Here is a 15,721-nt window from a genome sequence, read left to right as displayed (position 1 = left end):
ATTATAATTTATACAATAGATGTTCGCTTAACCGTCGATTTTACCTTAGAATAGTTTGACTTGATTATAGTGAACAAATACTTGTAAGTTAAGCAAAATCAGGGAGGCTTATACCAGCTAGCTAATCTCAATTTTTATAGTTATTGCAAAAGTATAAAGGGGAAACCTTTGGCGTACTGTGCTACAGCTTATTCTAGAAGTAGTGTAAATAAGATGTGGATCCTCAAAAACAAATTTAGAAACTTTGAAATTACAATTTTTTTTTCAAAAAACTATAAGATCAAAACTCTAATAGTAAAAAAAATATACTTTATACCACAATTCCTCACGATAAATTATAACCTAGACGCTTTAATATCATAGACAACTGCTTCTTGAATAAAAAACGAAACTCGGAAATTCTCACATCTAAAACCACTCCGATTTTCTTCACACAAGTGCTCCGAACTTGATATTAATTTAATGCACGCTTGATCAAGTTCCTCATTGATAACATTAATGAAGTCTTCAGAGACTAGGATTACTAACAAACTGTTGCAGTACGGATGGGTATTAATTCTGCTCCTTTTGTTTGCCTATTTTTTTAGATATGCATATGAACTAGAATTTAATCAATTTATTCAAAAACTTCTGCATGAGGAGGAAAACGCCTGCTATGGCCTTCAATTTGACATTCAGATATACGAGTATCAACGTTGTTTTTTCAATTAGAATAGTTATTTTCATTCTTATATCGACTCTATAAATCCCAGTGAACTCGAAATGAAAGACACCACAGAGTCTGCCACGTTCGCCTTGTATTTGGATGCCATACTGACTATAGACGATGGAGGTCAATTAATGACTAAATTGTATGACAAACAAGAAGACTTCAGCTTTTCTATTAAAGGACTAAAGCCACTCCGCTATCCCAAGTTATGATTAAAAGAAAATGACTGTGGATAGTGCACATTTGTAGGAATGAACCCAACCTTCACCCCAAGGGTCATGGACACGAACCGGTAAGAGAAATGGGAAAGACAAAAAGAGACCCAGGGGAGATCGGTTGAGAAAAAAAAATACAAGAGAACAACTGATCACGATGACAGGTTCAGAGATGGACACAAGACTAACCACCACGGAATCTCTGGTGAAGGCTGTATGTGCTGAGCAGCATGAAAAGGACCAAGAAGTAAAATTCCAGTATTACTTGCTTATGGTGCTTATGTCTTACAACTTATACGCTATTCAAGAATTGGCTCTGGGTACGATCAATTTCCAAAGCGATGACTTCTACTGACAGATAAATTGATGTTACAGGGATATAACCAGCTAGTTTAAAGTCTGCATTTTGTAAATTTTTATGGTCATTAAAATGACTTTGTTAGAACAAATAACCTAAAATTAAGTTGTATTTTGACTGATTTGTTTCATGTAAATTACTAGGCCTTTGTTCTTATACTGACCTGACTATGGAAAGTTCTGTCTATCTGATCAATACATAGGGCTCAGGGCAGGCGCGGCCGGTCAACAGGGGATGTTTACTCTTCCTAGGCACCCAATCCCACATCTGGAATTCCAAGAAATCCGTGTTTTTTGCCCTTTTCATATATTTGTTTTATGTACGGATTTTTTTTAGATCGATCACTGTTGCATTTGCTTAAAAAATCGGCTATTCCTGGACATTAATTAAGAAGAAAATTGTTTACGTCGGACCTGTATGATATTTAAACTAAATTTTGATTTTTTTTTTTTTGGCTTTGAAACCAGGATTAGCAAAGTTGATTTTATAATGTACTTGTATATACCTTTAAATCTTTATTATTACTGATCATTTGAAATACAATCAATTTACATTGTGACAAAAAACTTACATATCGAAATTACAATATTCATGTTCAGGAGTCCAGACTTTCAAAGCCTACGAGCTGCCAAAATAACTTTCATTAAATCTTTTATCAGGTATTTCATAGAGAGTCCTTTATATCGTTCAAAAAAAGAAAACTTTTTGTGCAAGATTTTTACTATATACATACAAGATTCTCATAAATCAGTTTTTCATAAACATAAACTTGACTTGGCTAAAGCTAATGGGCACATTCCTCGAAATGTGTTCCATTAGATATATATTTTTTCATGATATCTTACACCCCGTGCACTATCAGCTGTCAAAACATGCAAACACTTTGGTTCTTGCGATCGAATTTGCAATTTCTTCCAAGTACAATGGGATTCGTGGAAAATGTTATATAAGACAATGTATTTTAGAAGATGGTGTACGGATGAAATGTGGACTGATTTTTTCATGAAGCAGAGAAAACATGTTTCTGAAACTAATCAACGAATTTTATTTTTATTATGCAACTAACATTTCGTGCATTTATGAGCCTGATCGTAAAACCGTGAGTTTATCACATTGAACCTTGGAACCTTGGATATTTCCCTTTGATTCTTGGCATTGGATTCTTCCATCTCATCCAATGTTAATGTCTAATCTTTCTATTTACGTCTTTGCAAAAGCAAATCTAGATATTTTTATTCCTGTTGAAAATCTTGTTTTTGCTAAAATCCTGCATCATGATTACATCTTTCTTTGTTCATAATAATCACTCCACATTCCGCTTGTTGTTTTTTGAGCAATTTGGCTACTGTAGAATCGCATCTTTTCGAGGGGTCAAATTTTCATGGTTTGATATACATATTTTGGTTCATGGGGATTTGTTTTCGTGGTTGAAGAAATGTTCAGTAGTAATATATGTGAACAATTGTATTTTGTAGTGGACTTAAATTCGTGGGTATCTTCATACCTTGAAAACCACGAAAATTACCCCCCCCCACGAAAATTAATGATTTCACAGTATAATATTATGTTAGAAATGATATCTTTCATGAATTTATTTTTGAAATATATTATCAAAGAAGGAAACATTCCTAAAATTTAGAAAGCAAAAATAAATTCTTTCGGTAAACAAGATTTATTTTTACTAGTGTTTGAATATCTGACCATCAGCGTTTCCATATATTTGTAGCAATCTAAAACTATTCAAGATACACCTCTCAATTTTGGTAAAATAAAAAAATAAATTGCTGTGGCCTTCAACTCGACATTTAGATACCCCAGTATATCAACGAAAAAGACACCACAGAGTCTGACACATCTGTTTCATATTTGGATATTTTACTTAAAAAAATCGTTAAGATAAAATTTTATAGAACTTCCAGAATGAGGTAAAAATTCCATATTCTATTGAACAATAGTGCCCAAGCACATACCTGAATTAACGTGATTTTTGGATGTCAAATGTTCATATCAAATGAGTTTTCTCAGTTACGCTTGGGTCAAAAAACGTCGTGTTCGAGGTTGCGCCCTCTGGACAAACCATTGCTCTCAAAAGTCTTACTTATATATTAAAAAATAAAATTACTGACTTGTGTTTTTTTCCATAAATAGAAAAGATGATGCTTAATAGATATTTTAAAATTCATTAATGAATCTTAAGGAGTCATAATTTTATGGCGCTAGTCCACGAACTTTTTGATACCCCTCGTATAAATAATGGACTAACAATTAGTATGAAAAACGTCAGTCAGCATTTGACTCATTGATAAATTGTATTTGCTGACAAGGTCATTGTATCGACCATAGGTCTTACGAAATGATGACTTTAAACGTGACTGCTGATATTCTTGTTTTTTCAACTTGTTTGTCAAAATTTTACCTCATTGGAGAAATTGTTCGTACGTGGAGCATGCTCTTGCGTATCGAATCAACTGAGATACATAAACCCGTATGCAAGTAATGAAGGTATATTGCTGCATAAGTAAGGGAAGTTGACGATAGAAAAGTTCAAGTCATCACATTTATCATGATAGATCTTGATTGTTAGGTTACCATTCAATTTTACATGAAGTGTCCAAACAAATAAAGCCTTGAAAATGACGTCGAAAGGGGGGAGGGGTTTCCTTTTCCAAAATTCTATAAAGTTTTGCCCCTGAAAAAACTGGTATAGACCTAGGAATTGTTTAATCTGGGTACGGAGAAATAATATGCATCCAGAGTACTTGTTCTTAATGCCAAAATAAATTCAAAGAGAAAAAGAATGCACAGTTTATGTCGATTTGAAGTCAAAGTGTGAAAATCAATCACGTCAAAAATGACGTTGATCATGTGTTGTAGGTATTGAACTCCAAAAGGCAAGATATGCTAGCACAATCAAGCGAGGATCTCTCCCAGTGTATAAATCTATTTGAAATTTTATATGCACAAAAAGCTGCTGTTCAGGACATTGTAAATTTGTAAAAACAAGACCTCCAGGGAAGCTCAACAAAATAAGTGTATGAGGTAGAAGAAGCGGACATTGAAAAACAATGACGCTGTCGGACGTCATGAAACTGAGCGGCGACAGCGCCAGGTAATCATATAATGTCGTTTTAATTTTTATAAAAAAAAAATTGGCAAATAATGAAGGTATTAAGCTCAAATTTTCAACAATTCTTTATTTTTTGTTGTTTTATGTTCCTTATAAATTTCGAAAGCACAGACTTCGTAGTTCTAATTTTATAGCCTCAGTCCACGAACTTTTTGATAACCCCTCGTACACTGAATTGACGACGGATTTTTCCGTTATTTTCCGATCATGACACGGAGCACACGGCGGGTGTGACCGGTCGGCAGGGGATGCTCACTTGTCGATGGCAACTGATCCCACCTCTAATGTTTTGGAGGTCCGTGTTTGCTCTGCTCCTATTTTGTTGGACTTTTGATCTTGAATATTGTTCGTTGTCTGCATATATTTATGTTCCCCAAACGAAGTTTGGGAACATATTGTTTTTACTCTGTTTCTTATTAAGGTCTTCCGTCTTCACGGAAGACCTTATAGTGATTCTACTGTTTCTTATTATTCTTTTTTTTTACCAAAATTTTGTGCAGGCGATTTCTCGAGAACTATTCAGCCGTTTTCGATGAAATTTTCAGGAATAATGCGTCATTATATGAATTTTATATAAAATTCCGATTTTTTAAAAATTTGCGTCCGGTGCCAAGTTATGGACAATTCCCTGATTTTAAAATGCAATTTTGTCGCCCCTTTTTGTCGAAAATGACTAAAGATATGAACTGGAGACTTATTGGAGACGATAGTTCGTGACTTTCTGGTTTGCAGAATCACCTTTTCGTGCGTCGTCAATACTTCCGGTCGTTACGAGAAGCAAATTTAAAAAATCATATTTTCTAATTTTTTTGTTTTTCAATATTTTTGATTTATTTTTTGTATGTTAGTAGAAACCTTTCTTATAATGCTCACTATATAATTTGTTTGAATATTGATAAATCGAAGCACTAGATATTAGCATTTAAAAATCTGAAGCGAATCCAAGATGGCGGCTGTCCCTGTCAACTCCGACATTTCGCAATAGGGGTTTACGGAGTCAGCCGAGCGTTTGCTTGAACGAAAGTAACACAAGGAAAAATAAAATGTAAAGGAATACTTGGATTGTCACGTCGTAGTTACGTTGCAATTCTGTGTCAAACTATATGTTCTTCTTAAACGTCATCTATAATTGGATTTGGCTGTTTCTCAAAGTAGGAAAAGAAAAGACTGAATGTAATACCTTCTGATTTGCAACACGTGAAAACAGATCTTAAATCATAGTTATAAGTAATAGTTTTTCTAGAAACAATATCAATGAATATAGTAAATATAGAAATTACAAACTGTTTTTCCAATGCACACTTGTATCACATTAAAATAATAGAAAGGACAAAATAAGATAGCTTTTTTGTGGATCGCTAAATGGAGTTTATATTAACATTCTTGTCTCAAAGATCTGATTCAAGTTATGGAGCATAAATGGTATCCGATTCCTTGACTGTCTTCAGTCGACATATGTTTTTCGGCAAAACATTTCAACCTTTTCATGAAAGCTTAACTATATTAAATTATTCATTAGGAAATTTTAAGAAAGTTAAATTCAATAACTGTTTCATTGCTTTAGTGTTACTTGCTTATATACAATATGAAATTTGTAAAATGTGTTAAATATACTTTCTTCACCTTGATATTTAAGCTAAAATTTGAAGCTATCACATCTATTTAATGGAACATTCTAAAATTTATTTGACGCAAAATTACGAATAGTGATTCGCCTTTCATTATTCTAAGACATGTACTGTTGCATTATATATTCAAAAAAATTCAGAGCTGTGGTCCAAATAGCACAACAGTAAGAGCATTGGATTTTCACGCTGGCGATTCGGGATTAATCCACATTGTTTCCATAAAAAAGTTTGATCACTTTTTTCAGCTCGATTTTGCATTTTTTTTTCAGAATCAGACGGAAGACCTCTCGTTGCTCGCAACGAGTTGACTTTATTATTTTTCTTCTTCCTGGGCAAATGATCTCGTTAACTTTACATCCGACTAAGGTGAAATGTTTTTAGGGTCACCAGACATGTTATGTAGATTTGCGGAACGAAGGTCATTTTGTGCGCACATGCTTGCAAATGCGCGCACGTGCAACACGAGAAATGATCAATATAATGAATATAAGAGTAACTTTTTACATTTTTGATGAAATGCTTTGAAACTCATTTTATTAGGATATATAAGTAACACAGACAAATATGACATGGTCAAAATAGCAAGATCTCACGCGCATGCACGTGCGCTTGGCTCTGATTGGCTGAAACTCAAGTCTCAATATCTTTCTTGTTTTTTGACAAAATCCTTTGAAATTTTGAACTTTGCCATGCATTAGGATATTCTACAATACGATATACAGCAATTTTCATGAAAACACGTGCATGCACGTGCGCTGCAATCTGATTGGCTAAAACTTTTAATAGCTATAACTCCCTTGGTTATCAACCAAACAGGATGGGATTTGGATCATAGATAGATAAAATGAACTTCTACAAGGAGGTATGGTCACCATGCACATGCATACACGTGTGTGTACGTGTGCTGCAATTTGATTGGCTTAAACTTTAAACAGCTATAACTCCCTTGGTTTTCAACCAAACGGGGTGGGATTTAGAACATAGATAGATATGATGAACTTCTACAACAAGGTATGTCACCATGCACATGCATACACGTGCGTGTACGTGCGCTGTATTTTGATTGGCTGAAACTTTAAACAGCTACAACTCCCTTGGTTTTCAACCAAACGGGGTGGGATTTAGAACACAGATAGATGTAATGGACTTCTACAGATATGAAGATATGGTCACCATGCTCATGTATGCACGTGCGTGCACGTGAAATGAGTAAAGTCAAAAATACATTTGAATGAGCGTAGTTTTTAATACGTTTGGATTAAATACTTTGATACTTATAGTATATTAGATATTATGTATAGAATGTGTAGACAAGATTATATGGTCATTACGCACATGCATTCAGATGCGCACGCGTTCAATGCTAAAATTTGAATGAACTTGGCGTTGTTAAAGACTCAAATGCATAGATTTTGTCCTATTTAATAAAGCTTACAGGGAATATGACACCAAAAGGAGTTGGGGAGCGTTTGGGGAACATCTGTAACGGTCCCCGTTACAATTAGCACTAGTTTATTCTTTACGTTTATTTTAAAAACGATTTTTCTTCAACACTAGAAATTTCAGGTCCAGGTTTTAAAAACCAGTACATTGTACATGTAATGAATTTTCTGAAGAGCATGTGTGAACTCGATTTTTTTTCTTGCTAGGCTAGTAAAAAATTAAAATCTAGATTCTCTGTCAAAGTTACACGGCGTGGCTTTCGAGCTTAAGCTGTCGTGACTGATTTGTCAAACGTCCGTGTAATGCTTGGTCTCTGTTGGGATAGCTTAGAGATTCCACTAATGCCAAGATGTATAAATTACCTATTCCACACTTAGCGCTTTGGGTCCCTATTGATTTTACAATTACAATCTTAATGGGAATTCCCTTTACTGTCGGACATTGGGGTTAATTGTTTTCTGAACAGTGACAGTTGGAGATATATTCAAATGATTCCATAAATAGCACACAATGATGCCAACTAAAAGCGTGAATCATGTCATTATGTAATATTAAAGGAAGAAAAATTGCATTTCCGTCCTATTTTGAGATTTTTGTTTGATAGTGTTTCAGTTGTACATCTCAATTAAGTAGAAAGCATCTCTTTTGTGATTCGTATACGGCTAAAACAGTCCAAAGTAGTTTATCAGCTAAAGCCGTCTAATATAAAAGAAATGAAGTCTTAAAGACAGATGTTACAAACAAAAAATGGATGCCTGGATTGGATATATCTTTTGGCTTAATTTCATTGCAAATGATGCAAATAATAAATTTCTAGAATATAAAGAAATTGTAAACCTTCTGTGATGTTCAAAAGTCTGCCCTTCTGAATCCTTATTAATCTATTAAATGCCATTTTTGTGCAAATTTGAATAAAAGATTAAAAACTACGCGGTAAAAGTTATTCATTTTATTCATTTAAACATGGCCCAAGTTGTTCTTGGATTCAAATTCTTGGACAAAAGTTTGTTTGTATCATCTGTCCTTAAAAGATATATACATTCTAAAACAGTCCAAAGTAGTTTATCAGCTAATGTCAGATATATTTAAAAGATGTATATATATTAGTTTTGAAGAACTAATTTACAAATGATATTCCGAAAGTTGTTTCGATATCAATTACGCTGAACTTTTTTAGATTTCCATTCTATGTTCTTATTAAAAAAAATTTGTTTACCCTGAGGATATTGAGATATTTGTAAATAATTTACAAATGATGTAAAGATATGATTTCCACTATGTTCTTATTAAATTTGTGAGGAAGAAAACAGAGTAAGATCATGAATCCTACCTTATTTTGTTGCAATCCAGAAGAAAAAAAATCTTATATTTCAAATAGTTTTTTTAATTGGAAAAAAACGTGAAATTCGGTGACCTCATTGGGAATTCTGTGAGTTTGCATGTCTTGGAATTGTTTAATTCCTTCTTAACTTTACTATAAACATGTTAAACTTATCGTCTGAACATGACTTAGCACTGCTTATTTATCAACAATGTGACTGTGGCATTGACTCGGAGGATCGGCTTCCAGGAAGATTCACGAGGTCTTTGATGATTACTGCCTTTGTATGATACCGTTCTCTGATTGTCATTTCATCATTATTGTTCTTTGTGTATTATTATTCCAACAAGATCAATACGATGACAAAGGACTTTTTTAGAATTCTTAATTTGAAAACTCGAGGTACATGTAGGCAATGAGTTTACAGAATATGACACCTCCAGTTCTGATACGAGTATGATGGTAAAGTCCAAGTTTTGCTTTGGGAAAGCCTAAAACATCTAAGTAGGAGGTGTACAATGGCTAGATAGCATGTAATGGAGATTCTACGAAGATATCATTAAATTATATTCAGTAATATTCATCTATTCATGCATCCTCCCTCGATTTATTAATTTATTTATCTTTTTTCCTGCAAACTGTATCATATATTTAAAAAAATTACACATCATCATATGCGCTGTTATTCAAACTTCAATTCAGTCTTCAATTTTTAGAAATTTAAATGTTGACATAATGAGTTTTGCCAGAATAGCATCCACAGATATATTCCGTCTTAGTATATTGTTTCGGGCTACATATTTTACGTCTTCTTTTAATTATTTACGTGGGGTATGAATTGTATGACATTTATTTCGCTCTTTTCAGAATGTGCCATATCTATTTATGTCCATACTTTTTTCAAACTTTGAAAATAAAATGACATTTGCTACCGATTCTTTCATTGCACACAAAAATTAAAGTACTGCTTGTCCTGAGAGAAGGGGGAGAAGCAACACAACTGCGGTTTTTCGGAACTAACCCCCTAGTACATGGTACCGATAAGAATCGATGATAGTTTTTTTTTGAGTAGGATGTTGGTTTCTTTGAATTGAGTCCTCGTGCGGTACAAATATATATCAAATCTTGATCAGTGATTGGACTATTTCGTGTCCAGAGCGTACAAAGCGAGCGATCACACAAGCCAACTGGGCCAAGAATCCTGCATTCATTGTTATCACTCACACCTACAGAGAAAAGCAACAATGATGTATATTTCATCAAGGGATCGATTTAGTATTTTTATTTTATCATCCTTTGTTTTTCTAGCCGCATTAATTATTGACGCCTGGGGTCTGGATAAGAGTACTATTATGCTTTGTCAGGATAATTCAGTAGTCTGTAGTTCAAACTTAGCTATACATGGTCTACACACAGTTTCTAAAATAGAATGTTATGTATGCGACTGCATAAGATTGCCTTTTCGATGTTATATAGATATAAAAATTACCTTTACAAGACATAAGATTTAATATTTTTTGGAGATTAATTAAGGAGTGTATGTTGATTTTAAATTTTAAAAAAAGTCATGTTTGTACATAAATCAAGATGACAATACTCAATCTTTATCATAAACAATATTGTTACCCTTGATTTGATTATGGACAAATAGATATATACTCAAAATAATAGTTACTGGATCTGGTCATATTTTAATTCAGCATAATCTATAATTGACAGAGCACTAAATAACTCAGGCACATAGGCACTGGTTTACGCGCAATAACACTCTCCAAAATAGACTTCTAATTGCTATTTTCTTCCTTATTAGGATCCTCTCCCATTTATTTAGCGGGACAGACCTCTCACTATATTTCGTTAATTGACATCCAATGGATGTCCCGGCACCTTCGATTCACATTTACAAAATTGATATCTCACCAGCGATTCTATTTCGTTCCTCTTTTATGGACGATTTTTTTTAATTCCTGTCCAATTAAAGATGGGTTAATTTTACCTAATATCTCAACCGTGGCTGTCTTTACACCACTCTCTCTAAGTCGTTATCTAATATCTACATCATCTTTAAATTAGTGCTCCTACAAATAGTTCTTATATCAGATGTAAACATTACGCAGTAATATAGTTATTTTTTGCGTAGTATAGATTTTTTGATTAAATTCTATACACGATATATTTTTAGTTTTATTGCTAATAGTAAAAGTAACAATAAAGAATAACAGTCTAAGGACAAGTATTTCAGTACTTGAAATATTTGACTGACATTTTATTCATGAAAAGCTTAATTTTCAAATAGTGTGTATATCCTCTGCAGATGCTCGAGAAATATAATTTGTTCATTTTTTTCTTTCGGCTGCGGCTTGTTTTGGTTGCATTTTCTAGTTTATTTCGTGTCTTGAGTCTGATAAAAGCGAAGAAACATTCTTAAGTTCGAATACGAGGCAATGTATCAATATATATTCAATATTGCTGTGTTCCTACACAATCAATATGTCTTTTTTGAAATCCAAATTACAACATCAAATGGCCAAATAATTAAAATAAACATCTTTTCGAAGAAGTATTATGTATTAATTTGATTGGATTTGTTTGCGTGATGGTGAAGAAGATTTTTAATCAATTCTGATTTGTTTGGATAATGAAGAGAAAAAAATAACAAAATGTATTATACAAATACATTGAACTTCCGTCTCATGAAATGTGTATCGGATGACTTAAAATTGATTTTAGGGGAAAATGCACGTTCCTTCTACGGTAGTGTAAAGGCTCAACGAGCAGTCAGACTATGGGGTACTTGACGATGGTGATGTCTTTACTAGGTCAACATTGAGTTTGTTTTGTGTCAAATAAGTCCCAGATGTTTAGCTCAATTAATGCAATTAAGTTTGATATGTACCAATAGTTTTTTTAATGTTCCGTGTTTTTAATTATATTAATTCCTCGAGAGTTGCTAAGTCAAAATAGGGTAATTTCTTTCCTTGCTTCTTGGATATTTTTGTTCAATTTATTAATTAATATAATATTTTATATATTACTTCTTTAGATAGATATATGAGATGTTTCAGCGACTCAGGTAGTCACATAGCATTGTTTTTTAGGGGAAGCCAGAAAAAGCAAACGAAAAAAAGGATAACCAATGCCTGATTCTTTTTACAATGCCAGCAATTCCTTTTTGGATTTGTAAACATCGGTATGGATTGAAAAAAATTGTAAAGGAAGTATTCCTTCCTTTGAAAATAAAATTGGGTTCAATATCTTAATTTTCTCATTACATTCATGTACTCAGTACTCCCTACATAACCTGCTTTGAACATATATTGAAAAGTTTTTGAATGACTGAGGGGAAATGTTGACGGATTTTGAATCGAAAAGTCAATTTTATGAATTGTTCTTTAGGACTTTGGTGAACTGTTGTAAAATATCCCTTTCAGATCTAAAAATGTCTAAATTTGGTGTATACACTCAGTGATCTCAGAACACTCGGATGTCCAAGACTGCAACAGTGGAATTAAACAGAAGATGACGAAAAAGAACATAGTACAAGTCGTAGAAATTAAAGCTGATTGTCATCGGGGATTATGCATAAAGGGAGAAAGGCTTTAATTCATGAAATTTTTGACAGGTTTTACAGGCTTGGAGTAGTTCTGCTTCCTGTGATTGTCTGAACTTCCGCTGTGTAATGATGAAACTATATACTTTTAGTTTTACTTTTTTTAAATAGAGAACAGGATCCAGGAGATAATTTTTTGCGTCATAAAATATGTCCTTTGTAGTGTAACATTTTTTAAGATGAAATAATAGTAGCCATCTACTGTGAGGCTACTGGTGATTAATGATTAATTTTATTCTGTATTCTCGCCTCTCATTGGTTGATTTCCAATAAAGGAACGCATAACATTTTGTATAATCTGGTTTGGTATTTATTACACACACCCTTGACGACCAGCTTAATCATCATATCCATGCAATATTATTTCCAGTCCTCGGAATCCATGGAAAATTCCAGATTTAATAAATGTACCTTCAACTTTAATCAATTACTCGTTCTTACCTCATGTAAACAAACATCATGGCTGCTAGATCTATGTATCAGTCATTACCTCCCCTCGCTTCAAATCACTTCCGTTACTACGGTTGTATTATTGCACGGTAAATTTGAACTTGTGCAAAAAGCAACACAATTTTACATCAAAAGTTGTTTAATTATTTTAAAATTAAATTATAAGGAATGACTTTAATTCTTGGCCATAATAATATCTGTGTCCTAAACAATTTTCAGTTTACGCTTTTTTATAATCCGCTTCGTTGGATTATAAAGCGTAAATTCTGATTTTAAATTTTTTTTTGTGAACAAGATTGATTTTGGACTCGATAATATGGCCAAGAATTAGAGTCATTCCTTAATTAATGATGAAAGCCTCAAGACACGTTCCTCAAATATCTGGTTTGTATCTCTTCCTAATATATCAAAATTATTCTCAGTTGTGTCTCTCTTGTGATCATTTATTATTATCATCATTAATAATTTCAAAATGTTATTTAAAAAAAAAATAATAAAAAATCTCAAAAAATTGAAACATTATCTTCCACCAATGAAAGGTAAGGTACCTTAGTTTTTGTGAAGAAATTTGTAAAGGTAGCATTACTTCAATGACAAAGTCTTGGGGAATTTTCCTTAGTCAAAGAGCAAGAGCCACTTTGGGTTTTATTTGGCCCTGAGAATTTCTGAAAAATCAAAACCGCTCAGTTTAGGTATTGGTGACTACGTATCTGTTAATCATGACGTAATTTCCCCTCTAGTCAATGCATTATGACGTCATAAAATGCGTCATTTTCCTTGTATGCCAGATAGGTATACATTGTACATAGACGGGAAAATGTGCTGTGTGCATTAATTGCAGCAGATGTAGAAATTTAGCAGTTGTTAAAGACTGGTTCCGCCTTGATGACAATGAAGAAGGAGGAGGACAAATGGGGGAAAACAAATGCATATGTGAAAAACAAATGCAATCCAAAGTTGACCAAAGAATAATGTATCTATTGTTCCTGGATAATAATATCTGTGTCCTTAATTAATTTTTTTTACTGAAAAGAGGGACTTATTAAAATTGAAATTCAAATATTGCCAAGTTGTGTTGTGAACTTAAAGCTCCTTTATATTCTTTTTACGGGATTTTACAAATTTTTTTGTGAACAAAGAGATTATTTTGGAATTGATGTGAGATGACGTTTGAAAGAAGATAGTGTTTGCAAATTGAAATTTCATTTGCCTCGTTATGTTAAATGCTTTAGATTTGACGGCGTGCCGAGTCCAGAGTCAATCATAGATGCAAGTGATACAGAGAATTTGTGTGGAGTATATTCGACATTTTAATACATTTTTATACATAAATGTGAAAGCAAGACGTATTATTATACACTGGATATGAAAAATATTGTTTTATGTTTCAATTCTGTAAACTTTAATTGGCAAATGTTTTTGTTTAATCACTATTATAATATTGAAACATTAGAGTAGCAGAATTTGTTAGAGACTAACAAATAAATTGTACAGTTTATCACATTTCCTTTGTCTCTTTGTCAACATAAGCTAGTTATTTTTTTGTCTAGATGGATTAATTTTGAATGGAAATCATTATTCATTTAGGATATGTTGGGCCTCTGTTGGCCCTACGTTGAAAAAATAACTGTCCGTAAAAAATAATGGACCATTGTTTGACCAACACAGGTACCAGACAATGGACCCTTATTGATCCACCAATGGTATGTTGGTTAACGGGCGTTGTGCCATTGTTGGGCCAACACTAAAAGTATACATTGGGCCAATGCTGGGGCTTTGTTGATACAATCACTGTTGGTAATTGATGTTGGGCCATTGTTAGGCCAACATTAACCAAATGCAGTAATAAAATGGACTAACGTTGGGCCAACATGTTGGGCTAACAAAAGGCCGATGAGCAAACTTGCATCGGGCCAACGTTAGGTTGCCAACGTTGGACAACGCAGTCAACAACTGTGCGCCAACGTTGGCCCAACATAGTCATGCTAACTGGGATCCTGTAAATTCCCTTGAAATGATCTTAAGTTGAAGTATTTTTTCAATATTTCATATAGAGCACAACCTCTGAACCAAAATATGCAAATACATAATGAAAGATCTGTTTCTGGAGATCAAAAAATGTTTTATTTTTGGATCGTGGACTGTGCTTAATTTTAATTCTTTGCTGAAGGTAGTTTTCTGCAAATTTCAAGAACATTGCAATTTCTCAAAGCCTGTTTTCCAATATCTGGATCCTTAAAAAGAAATTTTATATTTATATTGCATCACAATTGTTTTTGTTTCTGCAAATTTATAGATAAATTCCTATGCAAATTACGTCACTTCCGTTTTGCGCAGGATTAACTCACTCACCCACAAACCAACGCATACGATTGTGTTTCTATATCCCTCCAACCCCGTTGCGATGAGATAATAAGTCTGGTTTTGATATCAGTAATTTGTTCAAAATCTTCCTGATAGTTTAATGTAACAATTTGCAATGCATGTTTTTGAACACGAACTAAACAAACAGATGACACACTTTCTAAGATCAGGAAATGGCCTTGCTATTACAACATTGGATGTTTCGCACACACAGAGTTTCCGCAATAAAAAAAATCCATAACGGTTAACATTTTGAATGAATTGACTGTGTTTATTAATTCAGTGTATTATTCATTGATAGCTACAACATCCCTGTATGACCATAAATAGCAGAGCCCTAAAGAAGAACTTTAAAATTACTTATATAAACCCTTTTCTGTTACATATCCGTCTATCCGGTATCCCTCTATCTATGGGTAACTAATTTGTTATTTTGTGTAAATTTATATGGTTTATCTAAAAAAATCTATAAACAATACAAAGCTGTGAACAGGCC

General features: G+C 33.2%; 1 long non-coding RNA gene across 1 annotated transcript; it reads left to right on the top strand.

Annotated features, from left to right (window-relative positions):
• The first annotated feature begins 11,507 nt into the window (after positions 1–11,507).
• Positions 11,508–13,821, top strand: LOC134258709 (uncharacterized). The gene is made up of 3 exons (XR_009990211.1): positions 11,508–11,604; positions 11,845–11,991; positions 13,703–13,821. It is a non-coding gene; the product is annotated as an uncharacterized LOC134258709 (long non-coding RNA).
• The last annotated feature ends 1,900 nt before the right edge of the window (positions 13,822–15,721 follow it).

This window comes from Saccostrea cucullata, unplaced genomic scaffold (assembly GCF_032062105.1).
Source record: "Saccostrea cucullata isolate Sc308-1 unplaced genomic scaffold, CSIRO_AGI_Scuc_v1 ctg27, whole genome shotgun sequence".
Taxonomy (NCBI): Eukaryota; Metazoa; Mollusca; class Bivalvia; order Ostreida; family Ostreidae; genus Saccostrea; species Saccostrea cuccullata.
The sequence above is the reverse complement of the archived record's forward strand: the minus strand, read 5'-3'. Positions and strand labels throughout refer to the sequence as shown.